Below are 15017 nucleotides of genomic sequence, written 5' to 3' on the forward strand. Positions count from 1 at the left end.
TCAGATACAGTATTAAATGTTGCCATATAGTTTTTAGCTCAGAAAGGCTATAAATCTCGAATTTCATTTTTGCGTTGAATCAATTTTGCTGTCCATTTCTGTTTTCAAATAACTAGCCGATGGCGCTGTAAGCCGACTAAAGTAGTTCCTATAAAAAAGAAAAGTATATATAATACTTTTAAAAAATCCAACTAATGTAATTTCACGGTTCCTGCTCTTAATTAATAACAACTAAGACAAAGAACTGCGTTTACTGCTTTTAAATAAATTAATTTGATATATAATAACAGACTTAACTTTAAAAGAAAAATTAAATATCTTACTTTTTGCTAAATGGGAAAAAACTGGTTTCCGGAAAATATAATTATTTTTTACCGAGTAGTGGCAACATATTTCTACTAAATAGCTGAGTCCTTTTAATAAATATATTTGTTCCTTTAATAAATTTTTTAGAGCTTAAAAGTTCTAAAAAAAAAAAAAAAAAAACTATTGAAAAATCTGAAAGGATTCAGATTTTAAATTACATCCAAAGCGGCGGTTTTTTTTAACATTTTGTGTGCTACCTTTATTTATTAAATATCATGTTCTTTGCACTTAAACCATAAAATTCAGTTCAACAGCAATGCCGCAAAATAATTTTAAAATGAGCATATCTTTAGAATTTCGATACACACTCTCACGTGCTGAAGATAAAAATGTTTTTTCTGTACAACGTTGCCATTGCTCGCTTCGAAATCCTTGAGTTTGTTACTCAAAAATTCGTTAAAGTTTTACAAAATATGAAATCGATAATAAAACAAATTCCAAATTTCAAATTTGGGCTTCCACATGCCCATATTCGCAGTACGATTACGTCATTCAAAGTTGGATGTCTGTAGGTACTGTTATTTTATCACAATGCGAGAAACATTGCTTTAGAATTCCCAATAGATAATAAAGTGTTGCCATACTATTTTTATATTTACTACATTATTTCTTTAAAAAATAGTACATGGTGATAACATATGGTGGCAACATTATTTGTCATACATGCAGAAGTTAATTATAAGAGATCACTCATTGTGCAATAAAACCTGATTTCGGCCCGAAAGTTGACAACGGCCATGGAAAGTGGCAAAGAAATATAATTGCAATTATCGTTAATTGCTACTTTTTGTATTCGGAATGTACATACATTATTGTTTAAAATCTGAGCATCAGTGACACCATAAGTAATTTTAAAGCCAATGCCCATGTTGCACAGTTAAAATTATCGTAACACGAAGAGATATTCAGTATTAATGATTTTAAACTAATATTGAATATCTTTTCTCTACCTTTAAATAAGAAATTTTAAACTGCCCCTAACATATCAGTCATCTTAGTCCATATAGTATACATGTATGTTTAAATATAATTGCGTTCAAGGAAAATTCCAGCTTTAGAAAAGTTCAGATAATTATGATATCATTATTGCCACTTTCTGACTATTTGCTGCCACATGAAAAGTTTCTAGACCATTGGTACTTAACGAATTGGTGAGAAATATTTGTTTGTCTAACTTTATGTCTTGTAAGTTGTATTTTGTTTAAATACAAGAAAAAAGAGTTTACAGCTGCTAGATACTATACAGTTAAGTATAAAGCGCGCCAATCACCATTATGCGTACCATACATATGCGCTATAATACACGTATGGTACTCGCGTGCGGGATTGGCTGTTCTGCTTATATCGGGGATGTAAGAAGGAAATAAAATATAGTACTTCTTAACTATGTGGTGTATACTCCAAAATACTCCAAAAGAGAGTAATTTTCAGGAAATATTGAAACTGGGTAGCCGATCCGATAATTAGAAAGTTCCTATTTAATTTAATTTACTAATTTTACATTTGAAGATCTATTTAAAATTTTTATATATCCAGCGTAATATTTAGAATATTCAATATTTGACTCAGAATGGGTAAGAAGTTATAAGATATTATAAATAATTACCCTAAATTTTCAGATTATCACTAATAAAACCGTTGTTCATGATATTTACTTTTGAAAATTTATTCTATTTTCTTCTTTAAAATGTTGAGTACAACTGTAAGCAACGCAAGGCTTCGACGTGAAGGAAACTATCAAAGTTAAAAAATAAAATAAGATGACATTGTTTGGTATGCAATAAATAATTCAGACTTATGATACTTAAATGCAATATAAACTGGCCTGTCAACATATATCAAAGTACTTCTTGCCTCTCTCATTGCTGATGCCACAAACCGTTTTCGGAATAAAAAATATATGGTTGGAGAGATTAACATGCTTCATCTAATTATTATTTCTATATCTAAGCATATTATTTGCGTTGAAATACCTTTTTTATACCTATTCGAAATAGTATTTCTTTAAAAATAATACGTGACGACAACATTTAGTGGCAACATACTTTTACACGAAAAACTGATACGAACATAAAAGCTTATGTTTAGAAGAGAAAATCTTTTCCACTCTGAGCGCCTAAGCGATTCGATGCTTTTTCATTCATTTCCTTTTAATTATTTTTGAAATGCTATTTTGAAATCTCTTTTCATTTAGGTTGTTGTAAGATATGTAATATTCTAAAAACTACAATTTCTTAATATTGATTGTATTGTAATCGATTTATTTCTTATTGATACAAGATCAATAAAATGGGTTTTCTGATGAATAAATAAATTTGCAGAGTAATTCAAATAGCATGATTAAAAGAATATTTTATTTTCAGGCTTCCATTATTTTTGATTTATTAAAAATATAATAGTTTAATAATTAACAATTTAAAATGAGTTTCCAGTTTGAAAATAATCGTAATAAAAGTGATAGCTTGGCATGAGTTTAGTAAAGAGTTTTGAGTACAGAAAGTCTAAAGGACAACTGCGCAGTATGGTATACTTTTGTGTTGTTGTTGCTACTTATGCTCATTTGTCTGACCATGAGCCCAAGCATACGAAATTCCTCGTGGCAAGAAGCGCAAGATACGCCTGGCATTGGCAACAGCCGTGACGGCCTTACAGGTGACAACGCGATTTAGCTCAGTCCGCCCCCAGGAGAGAGCCCCAGTGGTCTCCAACCTCTCTCCGCTTCCACCAAACCATACGAGAGAACTTTCGGCCCGCCGCATATTTAGAGTGCCACCATGCCGCACCGACACTACACATATGCACATATCCATACTTTCTCCGGGATTCGAAACCGCGCCCTTCGGCAGTGCAGTCAGCGACTCTAACCACTATATCGGTTGGGCGACAAGGTATACTTTTTAATTGCTTTTATGGTGATAATTTCTTTTTGTCGTATTTTACTAATTTAATTTTTTTTCAATTTAGTTTATTTGAAAATCTGAAGTTTACTAAATTCAAATTATTTTAATTAAAAAAAATTCTTAGTTAATCTTTCAGTTTTTTACTTTAAAGGCAAGATTTAAGTCAGTCCAGAGTCTTTATTGATTGACTAGTGCCAGAAGTGCAGGATTTGGCAATAAAATGAGTATTATCAGAACGGAGAAAGAAATTGCAATATTTTTTTTTGGGGGGGGACTGTACATACAAAATAATTTTAGAGAAATTTACCTGCAAAATAATTCGTTAAATCAGGAATTCAGCGCATAGAATAATGAAGTCTATAAGAACGTTCATCTGCCAGCAGTACATAGAGCCAATAAGAAATAATCCTATTTTGCAAATTAAATAATCGACGTGAATTAGAATAAATTAAATAATTGACGTGACGGGTGGAAAATTAGAATGAAAAATATTACCTGGTTTAGCTACTAGATTCACTATACACCGCGAAGATGACATCCGTCCTAGTTCTTGCCGCACGGAATTGAACGTCATTTCTGCGGAAATCAGTTACATTGGCATACAAGGCCTGTTGTTCAATACATATTATTTTATTTTGTTAAAAGCACAGTATTACATATGAACACTCTTATAACATAAATCAATACTATATATTAGTGAAATTATATTGTGTGTATACACATATATGCATTTGGCAGTGCATTAAATGAATGCTACATTTGGTATATAAATAAGTCAAATGTGATACATTTAAGTGATGACAATCAATGCGGAAGAAATATTTTTACACTACAGAAATATATAGACATTATGCAACATTGTTATTAGTATTTCATGTGTTAGGTTGGCATATTTACTATATTGGAATGAACACTTATATTACGAAAGTTAGATAACTGTATGAACAAAATGTATTACACCGGATGAGTACAAATATTTGTATATGTCAAGAAGTTGATTCGATGGAACAAAGATTTTTATAACAAAAGGGTTAAATAACTAAATTTATGTAAAAAAAAAGATAAATAATATATATATGTATATGTATATATATAAAAAATAAATACTTATATTACAGGAGCTGAAACAGTAATTTAGCTATTTGGGGAATGACTGTGATGAGACCTGTTCCAGGTTACTTTGTTTTTGCAGCGCAGTAGGTAGTGATAGCATGTAGTTTCGATAGAGAAACATTGTTATTTTGAATATTATTCCATCACGCTGCGCGAAACATGGGTGCTGGTATTTTTAGATGGAAGTTCGCCGTCAAGCGGCATTCAAAGTAATAGCGGTCTGGACTTCCCACTTTTCCACAATTGCAGATGTCTGTGTTGGATAGACCAAACGTATGCAGATAGGCTTTGCACGGTCCATGTCCTGTTAGGAAATGTGACATGCTGCCAGTTTTGCTCTGCAGATCCATGCTTACACTTGGGAGCATTGCATGTGTACGTCGACCCGTTGTAGCTACTAGATTCACTGCCAACCAAAAAGAGACATACAGAATGTTAAAAAGTAGAAACATTTTACCATGATTATCAAAGGCAAAATGATGAGGCCTTGGTGGTATAAAACATCTAGTCTCAGTATTTCACTTATATGTACTCACTTGGCCACCACTCCAGGGTGTCAATCATACGGCGTTTAGATGCCGACTCGTCAGTCAATACTAGCGTTTTGACGGTAAGATGAGTCTTATTGAACTGACCGAATACTGCTTACAAAATATTACCGTTCATTCAATATCTTCTTAGCAAGAAATGGTTCAGTAATCGCAGATAGTATTGTCTACTAGACATAGTTATCAGCAGTTGTTGAACGAGAGTTCCCTTCATTCTGACAATAAACTCACCACATTTTTTTTTTCTCAAACAAGCGTTTATTCAACATGTTTTCGTTAAATGAAAACTGAAACAGAAGAGCGGATCAGAGAGATGCAAAGGAAATGAATTCAGAAGAGTGGACCCAACGATCTCTCATTTGCACATTATGTCGACGTAATCATTTTCTCTTCAAGCCTTTTTTCCGAGGGACTGTTTGAAAGATTAGATTGATGCAAAATAATGCAAAGACCAATTATAATTGCGCAATATGAAAATAGAAATTAGTACTGTTTTATGTTTATGTAATTTATGCAAGAACTTACGTAGCTACGCTCTTAAATCTGGAAGCCTACTAATGCTACCTGCACACATGGAGCATAGTTCGAAGTACACACTTATACAATAAGTGATATCATCTCTTCATATATAAGCTGCATGTATACCTATTTCAATGCTATGTTCTATGCTTGCAGCTTAGCTATGTACTTCACCTAAGATTGATTAGAACGGAAACAAAGTTAAATTTCTAATCCCACAGAACTTTGAATTTTCTCGCACTTTCACATTTACGACTATGATGTACTCTGCGCCAAAAACAAAGTTCTCCCGTTCTAGTGGGCCGATTGACGAAATTCTACTTGCGTTTATCATGTCTCTAAGAGCGACTTAGGATATGTATTAGGTTTGTATCTAGCATTGTTTTAATACAGGGATTTTGACACGAAATCGGACTTTTTCTGAAATGAATGCCAATTTTTTTTTTTTTTTTTCTAGATTTCAAATTATCCCAAACTGCCGATTATTGTAAAAATCGCACGAGTAGTTCTTAAAAAATTAGCTCTCGAAATTTTAGTTCCTCAATGCTAATTGAATTTGATATGTATTTATGAATATCTCTTTCTTTTATTAAACTTGTAAGGATTATGTTAATTATATTAACAGTTAAATTTTGAGTTAAACTCCTTTCCTATCAAATTCTTAACTTCAACATACTACTTCCGGCCAGAACGTAGTTTTAGAATCAGTCTGAATACATAATGAGGAAGAGCGGTACTTAACCGCGAATTTCTACTTGCTGAGTTAGAGAGAATCAGAGTTTCTGTTTAGCGCCCGTCCGCCTTTTTGGCTACTCTCTCTCAAAGCTTTATTACGCTCGGCCATACTTAGGCCCTTGATAGCTTTGCAGTCATCTAGTGTTTAAGGGGCCAACTCCATTAAAAGTTTGATAGCTTCGGTCGGCTATATCTCTTTAGTTTAGATTAGTTTTAGTTCTTACTTCTTAGCCTCTTAAGTTCAAGCCCAAGTGTCGGCTTTGATTGTACACTCCAAGACGGAGTTCTGTTAAATCTTATTTGAATAATAAAGGGTTATTTACCATTCCATCTTGTTGTTTCTTGTCACACAAACTCAAGCGATTATTCGCTGATCAGTTCTTAAGCGTTTTCACTTTCTACAGTAACTGAGAATTACACTGTGAGGATTCCCACAGCCTTATTTTATTCCTTCGCCTAGAATTCAAAATTTAGGCTTAATCCAAATATAATTCGCACAATTTTTTATGATTTATTTTTTAAATTTGTATTTAAAATATTTTCTATAAATTTTTCAAAAAAATTTTGTATTATAACCTATAAAAATTTCAACATCATCTTAAAGTAGATGTATTTCTAGGCACACTTGCCAAAAGTAAGCTTTTTTATTCACAATTTTCTAAGATATACATGAATTTACATAAACAAGCGTTTTGAAATTTGGCAATTTTTTTTTTTTTTTTTTTTTTTTTTTTTTTTTTTTTTTTTTTTTTTGAGTAAAATAACGCCATATGTGGTTTACACACTTTGTTAAAATTTTTTGAAAGTATAAACGATGACTTTTTTCCCGCTCGTCTACAATGGAAAAAAAAAAAAAAAAAGTCTGATGTGTCTGATGAAAAAGTCTGATGATGACACCACATGATTTCCTTGTATGGAATATTAAATTATATGCAATTTTCTCACATTTAATTTAAACATACTGAATTAACAATTAACGAATTTGAAATAAATCTACTTCGTCGATAGCGCTTAGACCACAATAGAATAAATACACTCTTTTAAAGTTCACTATATTTATTTACCATAGCGACACTTCGGCGCTACGTTCACTTAACAGCATTAACATTCATTTTAAAACTCAGAGTGCATAAAAATTAAGTCATCTGAAGAATTACCATAGAAATACTATAATAAATCTAAAACGATTTATAAAAGAAATTAAATAAAAAAAAATCTGATGTGTACACCACATGACTTCTTTGTACGGAATATTAAATTATACGCATTTTTTCTTACATTTCGTCTAAACTTATTGGATTGAATTAAATCTACTTCGCCGACATTGCATAAAACACAGCAGAATAAATGCATTCTTTAAAATTCACTCTATTTGTTTACAACTCTGGCGCTAGGTTCGACACTCTGGCGCTAGGCTCACTTAACAGTATTATATTTCGTTCATACTATAGCTCAGAATGCACATAATTTATATCATTTAAAGAATTATCTAATCGTTGCTACATGTTCTATTCAAATACTATAATATAATAAAGCTAGAACGATGTATAAAAGAAATTAAGCAAACAAAACAACAACAACAACAAAAAAAAAAAAAAAAAGTTTTTCACAGACGATTCAGTATTTCTCATTCAATTAATTCAGTTCTCACTTCGCGACAAGGCAAAAATACATAAAAACTCAAAATATCCGTATTAAAAATTACTAATTATTAAAAATTAAATTATTGAAAATTAAGTAAATCTTAAACACTTATTTCCTCGAAAAAATTCCAGAAAGGATTAAGCATGATTTAATTCGCAATAATAAATGAAGGCGTTATCCTTGTTGTTGCGAAGCTACGTTTCTCTAGATTGGCAACAAATTCACTACTCTGCTGTTTCAAATGTAAACAAGCAATGGCCGCCATCAAAAAAATTATTAGGCTTAGCGGCACTTAAACAACTTTAAAATTGTTGATAATTCTAAAAATATTGGATACAGATTTACTAAAGGCATAAAAACCTTAACCGGAAGATAAGAACAACACAATTCAATCATTTTTGAAGCAAAAAATGCGCAATTTATAAACATATAAGAGTAAAGAAACTGAGATCTCTGAGCCGGGTAACAGAGTGGATATATATATAAATATATTTATATACGTTTGGTGCTGCCGATTGCAACCAAAATACGAGGTGCACATCTACATGTTATAGCAGTCCTATATACAAAATTTCAACGTTCTGAGCCTACTCGTTTTTGAGTTGTGCAAGATATATACATACGTACGTACAGGCATCACAAAAACTTCTCTTCAGAATTCATTTTAAAGCAGTTTTATAATTTTTTCGGAGGAAAAGAGTCTTTTATTTTGCCCTTAGGTACAGATGTCACGCAAAAACATCGTTAAATTGCATTGGATAGCTTTGAAAATGGATATTTTCGTTGAAATATGATGGCTGAAACTTTTCGCGATTACAATACTTCCTTTTTACTTTGTACAAGGAAGTGCAAAAAATGGAAAATAGGTTGCTATAAATTAAGATGTTCACCAAGTATAACTGAAAAAATACGCCAAGATAAATATTTGAATTTCTCTATATATTTCTCGCCAAAAATTACAAACTTTAATATCTAGGCATAATTTGTGCAGTCGAATCGAAATATGGAAAACAAATTCATATGCTCTTTCAGAAAAAGCCCGATTTTGAGTGAAAATACCTATGTTAGAACAAAGCTATATATAAATCTAATATATATCCTAAGTCGCGCTTTCGAGCATGGAAAACACAATTTGAATTTCGTCAATCGGCTCAGTAGAACGGGAGATGTAGAACTGTCCCCCCCCTTTTTTTTCTCAGTGTACCGTATAAACACAAATTTATTTTTCTTTCCATTTGTTTTTTTAGCTTCTTTTTAATAAAGCTTTTTTGAGAAGTGCCTGTTCTTTTAATACCTATTTTTTTGTTGTAATATTGCAAATATAAATGTTACTAACATGCGAGTTCGTAATGGATCACATGCACACAGAGCCAATGACAGCTAGCCTGATGAAATTTATTTTTCTAAAAACACTTAACAGTTCTGGAACTCATCCTACAAAACTACTCGTACAGCTCTTCTGAGCACAACAGAGTAGAATCAATAGTTACAGCTTCAAACTACTCTGAACATTGAACACAAAGCAATTTAAAATGCCTCAAAAGCAAAAACTCGTGCAATGATCTCTCGATAATCTCAATATTCTAAGCTAAATTCTGAACTCAACTCTGAAATAAACTGAAAACTGATTATCTCTCCGGTCTTATATATAGTTTTTCCTCGCTCGCCAAAATTTATCCAATATATTCGTTTGTTTAAAATTTCTGGATGGTGTACACAGTTATAGTTAGATAGGGCCGGGTGCAGTTACAGTTATAGAGAGATCGGAACAGTTTAAGGTTTACAGGGATCGGACCGAAAACCTGACAGAAGATTGATGATTTATGGATTTTTCTCGCCAATTTTACGGATCGCAAAACCATCCCCAGCTTGGCTGCTGTCTCTCAAAAATAGCCATTTACCTCAATGTTAAACGCACTTACCCCCGTAAACCTGTTTTTCCAGCGATTCTTCTCATTCTGATGCCTTTCATGTTATATTGTACAAGAGACATACATATAATTTCACTGAAATTATTCACATGCATATAAAATTCGTAAAAATAATACTATTAACATTAATGTAGTTTTTGCGTTTGTCTAGCTGGACCGTGTTATTAAAGTGAAAATCAAGGCTTTGTAAGTTTATCCGTTCTTTCTCAATCGTGTTAAATGGAAATCATGTAAATTGAATGCGTGTGAATCGAGGGTTACCTGTAAAACAAAATTTATGTTTGCACGAATGACATGCGGAATTACAGTCGATGCGGTAAATGGTATTGAAATAACCCACTTGTCAAATATTACATTTAAATCCTCGAGATTATTTTTACTGTTTTTTACTTTAAAACTACTTTTGTTATAGATGAGTAATGCTATACGAGGGTAGTATTTTTATTGTTAAATGTATCACGCATCAATTCAACTTTATTCTGAAAATACCATTTAATTTGCAAGTAAGTTTTCTTTTTATAAAAATTAAAAAAATAAATAAATAAATAAATAAAATAAAATAAATAAATAAATAAATAAATAAAATAAAAATAAAAAATCTGAAGGGTTTCAGATTTTAAACTACGTTCAAAGGGGCATATTTTTAACTTTTGTGTTTTACCTTTATTTATTAAATATCACGTTCTGCGTACTCAAACCACAAAATTCAGTTAAACAGCAATATCGCAAAATAATTTTAAAATGAGCATATCTTTAGAATTCCCGATACCCAGCTTCGTGCGCTGAAGATAATTTTTTTTTTTTTTTTCTTTTTTCCGTACAGTGTTGCCATTGCTCGCTTTTAAATCGTTCAGTTTGTTAATCAAAACTTCGTTGAAGTGTTACAAAATATGAAATCTATAATAAACAAATTTCAAATTCAAATTAGAAATCCAGCCAAATTATTGCCCATATTCTATGGTAGGCGACGTTATTCAAAATTTCATCGCTCTAGGTACCGTTGTTTTATCACAATGCGAGAAACATACATTTATGAAGATTCTTCATTATTTAATTCTTTAAATATAATGCAGGGCTCTAATATTTGGTGGCAACAATTTGAAAAGTGATTCGGCGTTTATAGTTTTCAAAGTAAAATGCCAAAACGAAATTAATAGTCCTTCTGGGCTAATTGCCCCTTTGGACCTTTAAAAAAAAATGCTGAAAGTTTTCAGATTTTATATTACGATCTTTTAACTTCCTTGTACGAAGTAAAAGGAAAGTATTGTAATCGCGAAAAATTTCAGGCAGCATATTTCAACGAAAATATCCATTTTGACCGCTATCGAATGCAATTTAACGAAGTTTTTGCGTCATATCTGTACGTAGGGACAGAATAAAAGACTCGTTTCCTCCAAAAAAATTATAAAACTGCTTTAAAATTAATTCTAAAGAGAATTTTTCGTGGCGTCTGTACGAACGTATGTATGTACGTATCTCGCGTAACTCAAAAACGAATAGCCTCAGAATTTTGAAATTTTATATATAGGACTGCTATAACATGTAGATTTGCACCTCGTAATTTGGTTGCAGTCGGCCGCACCAAACATATATAAATATATTTATATATATATCCACTCTGTTACCCGGCTCAGTGATCTCAGTTTTTTTACTCTTATATGTTTGTAAATTGTACATTTTTGCTTTAAAAATCTTTGAATTATGTTGTTTTTATCTTCCGGTTAAGTTTTTTATGCCTTATTAAATCTCTATGCAATATTTTTAGAATTATCAACAATTTTAAGGTTGTTGCAGTGCCGCTAAGCCTTTTTTTATGGCGGCCTTTGATTATTTACATTATTATTATGTTATTAGGTTTACATTATTGATTGTTACAGTAGACTAGTGCATTTGTTGCCAATCTAGAGAAACTTAGCTTCGCAACAACAAAGATAACGCCTTCATTTATTATTGCCAATTAAATCATGCATAATCCTTTCTGGAATTTTTTCGAGGAAATAAGTGTTTAAGATTTACTTCGTAATTTTTAATATAGATATTTTGAGTTTTTATGTATTTTTGCCTTCTCGCGAAGTGAGAACTGAATTCATTGTATGAGAAATACTCAATCGTCTGCGAAAACTGTTTCTTTTTTGTTTTGTTTGCTTAATTTCTTTTATACATCATCCTAGCTTTATTATAGTATTTGAATAGAACATGTGGCAACGATTAGATAATTCTTTAAATGATTTAAATTTTGTGCATTCTGAGTTATAATATGAACGAAATATAATACTGTTAAGTGAACCTAGCGCCAGAGTATCGCTATGGTAAAGAAATAGAGTGAATTTTAAAGAATGCATTTATTCTATTGTGGTTTATGCGCTGTCGGCGAAGTAGATTTAATTCAATCCAATAAGTTTAAATGAAATGCAAGAAAAAATGCGTTTAATTTAATATTCCGTACAAGGAAGTCATGTGGTGTACACATCAGATTTTTTTTTTTTTTTAACGTTTTGTGTATTACCTTTATTTATTAAATATCGTGTTCTTCGCATTTAAACCACATAAAATTCAATTCAATAACACGATCGCAAAATATTTAAAAGACAGTATATCTTTATAATTTTCGATAGCCAGTCTCGCGCGCTGGGGATAAAAAGTTTTTTTTTTTTTTTCTTTTCCCGTAAAGTGTTTTCATTGTTCGCTTTTAAATCGTTGAGTTTGTTAATCAAAAATTATTTAAAGGCTTAGAAAATACGAAATAGATAATAAAATAAATTCCAAATTTCAGCTTCTAGGTGCCGATATTCAGATGGAGGAATACGTTACTCAAAATTTGATGGTCCTAGCTACCTTTGTTTTTTCGCAGTGCGAGAAACATTACGTACATTTATGTAGATTCTTCATTATTTAATTTTTTCAAATATAATGAAAGACGATAACATTTAGTGGCAACAATTAAAAAAGTAATACACAATTTATAGCGAACCAAAGCAAAATCCCGTTTCGAGACTAATAGCCCTTCTGGGTTAATTCCCATTTGGTCTAAAAAGGATAAAGAAAGTAAAGTAAATTCTAATTGACCTGTTATTGTAAAATGATTTTGCTACTATATGTGCGCATATTTTGATAGATATTTGCAGTGTTAAAATTATTTCCCTCCTTACATGCACAAAGCATATACCTCTCATCACCTATCTATAATTTTCTGTTGTCTCAAACTCTTACATTGCAAGTCTTCAAAAAGTTTGAAGAGTAATTAGCTAACAGTTTGATTTAAAATATTTATTTGTCTATTTTATAATATTTCTAAACCGAAAAGTTGAGCCAAAACCGAAAATATCATTAAAAATATTTCAAAATATCTAGATATTATATATGCACAATTTTGTTAACGAAGAAAAATACTACTGAGGCATGCAAATTAGCATGCAAATTAAAAATCGATGTTAATTCTTTCTTCTGTGGAGTTCGGAATGCTTTATCATTTAATACACAAAAATGTAAAATGATTTTTGTATTAAAGGTATACTTTCAAAGACAAATGAAATCATTTTCGAAACTTTGTCTCTTTCCAGCAAACATTTACATGGCAACACAATAGGCTTTGAGCCCTCAGATTTTGTTACCACTAAGATGTTAAAACTTCCATTAGGAATGAACACGACGATTTCGGGAGATGCGGGTAAGTACAAACTTATTATAATAAATTAATTTTTTAAATAGATGTTATTTAATGAAAAAGAGCTTAAATTAAAGCTCAAGCTAAAACTTACAATAAATGTGATTTTGAATAATAAGAGCATTCTTTACAAAAGCTTCATTTTAATCTCTTAGTATAAATAACAAAGGTAAACAATATTGTTAAACGCTACACGCTTGTAAAGATCAGAAAGATTTGAATCTTTACTAAATTAAAATAAAGTTCATACAACATAGTTAATACCTATAGGTAGTATAACGTTGTTCAACGGGGAGGAACAGAGGCAAGTTAAAATTTTCCTTAAAATGGAACGAATATTGCATATCATCAAAATCGCGAGCAGAACAGAATAGTGTTACCGAGCGAGATGTTTTTCAGTAAAACAGTCTCAGCCTCTGAACCAATTAAATGACTGATTAATATCCTTTCGTTTATAGCGTTTCCAAAGGGAAGGTTAAGCATATCTGGAAGTTTTGAGAAAAAATGCTTTTAAAGTTTCCACAATTTCAAACTGTACAAAATATGCAATAAATAAATAGTTACACATTCAAAATTAAACAAAATATGAAATAAATAAACTTAAAATTACAGAATCGAATGAAGTAGTTAAATAATTCAGTAAACAAATATGTAGCATTAAAATAAAGCAAGGAAAATAAATCCTATACAGATAAGCGAAAATATTTATATAATGTACCGCAATATGTGTTATTATGCTTTGAAATTTTATCGACAGCGCAGTAAGAAAGAAGAATAAAAATTAAAATTTATTGGCCTGAATTTAGAATATAAAAATATTTCCTTTATAAATGTTCTTGTAGAAACCATACGTCCTTAAAGCGCATCTCAAATTAAAAATATATATATATATATCTAAGGTAATCTTCGCTAACCTCATACTTTTAAAGCTAAAAGGAAATGTATTACGTTCTACTTTAAGTTAAAACATTTAAGGATTTTATTATTTTTTACAGGATATTTTTGCCCCACGTCAACTTTGCATATAAGCAACGTTCTTACATTAATTTTTTTGTACCTCTTTTATAAAAAAAAACTTCCACCTAATTCATACATTACAGACCGCCTCACACTCAAGTATATTTCTGTTGCATATAGCTTCTTAAAAATTAATTTTCTGTGAAATATTATATGGAAAACCAGTATGATAATACAAAAATTTTTACGTTAAACTGTTACTTGTCAATGAAATCAAATAAAATAAAAGAGTGCAAGGTTTCTAAACTTTAATTGAATTAATATATAGAGCTTTAAATAAAATGTACACATTTTTACCCAATATTTATAAAAATTACATTTCAGTAGTAACATTACTTCGATTTGAAACAAGACAAAAACGAGTTACGAGTCTTAAAAATGGTATAGACTTTGAATAAAACCGCGTAAGGCCATCTATCATAGGTTCTTTTCTTCTTCAACTGTGGAGAATCATTAGGTTATTTTGAAGGAGGAGACGTAAAAAATGTGTAATGCATTCGCCGGAACTCAAACCTGGATCTTTCGAATACGCGCCGGATGTACTACCGTTACACCACGAAGGCATGCTGAAAGGAGGAAA

General features: G+C 31.0%; 1 long non-coding RNA gene across 12 annotated transcripts in view; it reads left to right on the top strand.

Moving 5' to 3' along the window:
• The window catches only part of LOC118203653 (uncharacterized), a 254465-nt gene that overhangs the window by 45623 nt on the left and 193825 nt on the right, over nucleotides 1-15017 (top strand). For all 12 annotated transcript variants that reach the window (XR_015044430.1, XR_015044436.1, XR_015044437.1 and 9 more), the window contains exon 2: nucleotides 13317-13423. This is a non-coding gene — a long non-coding RNA (uncharacterized LOC118203653). The remainder of the gene's footprint in view (nucleotides 1-13316; nucleotides 13424-15017) is intronic.

This window comes from Stegodyphus dumicola, chromosome 12, assembly GCF_044657685.1.
Source record: "Stegodyphus dumicola isolate Sdum_Otavi_A_Nest chromosome 12, ASM4465768v1".
Classification (NCBI taxonomy): Eukaryota; Metazoa; Arthropoda; class Arachnida; order Araneae; family Eresidae; genus Stegodyphus; species Stegodyphus dumicola.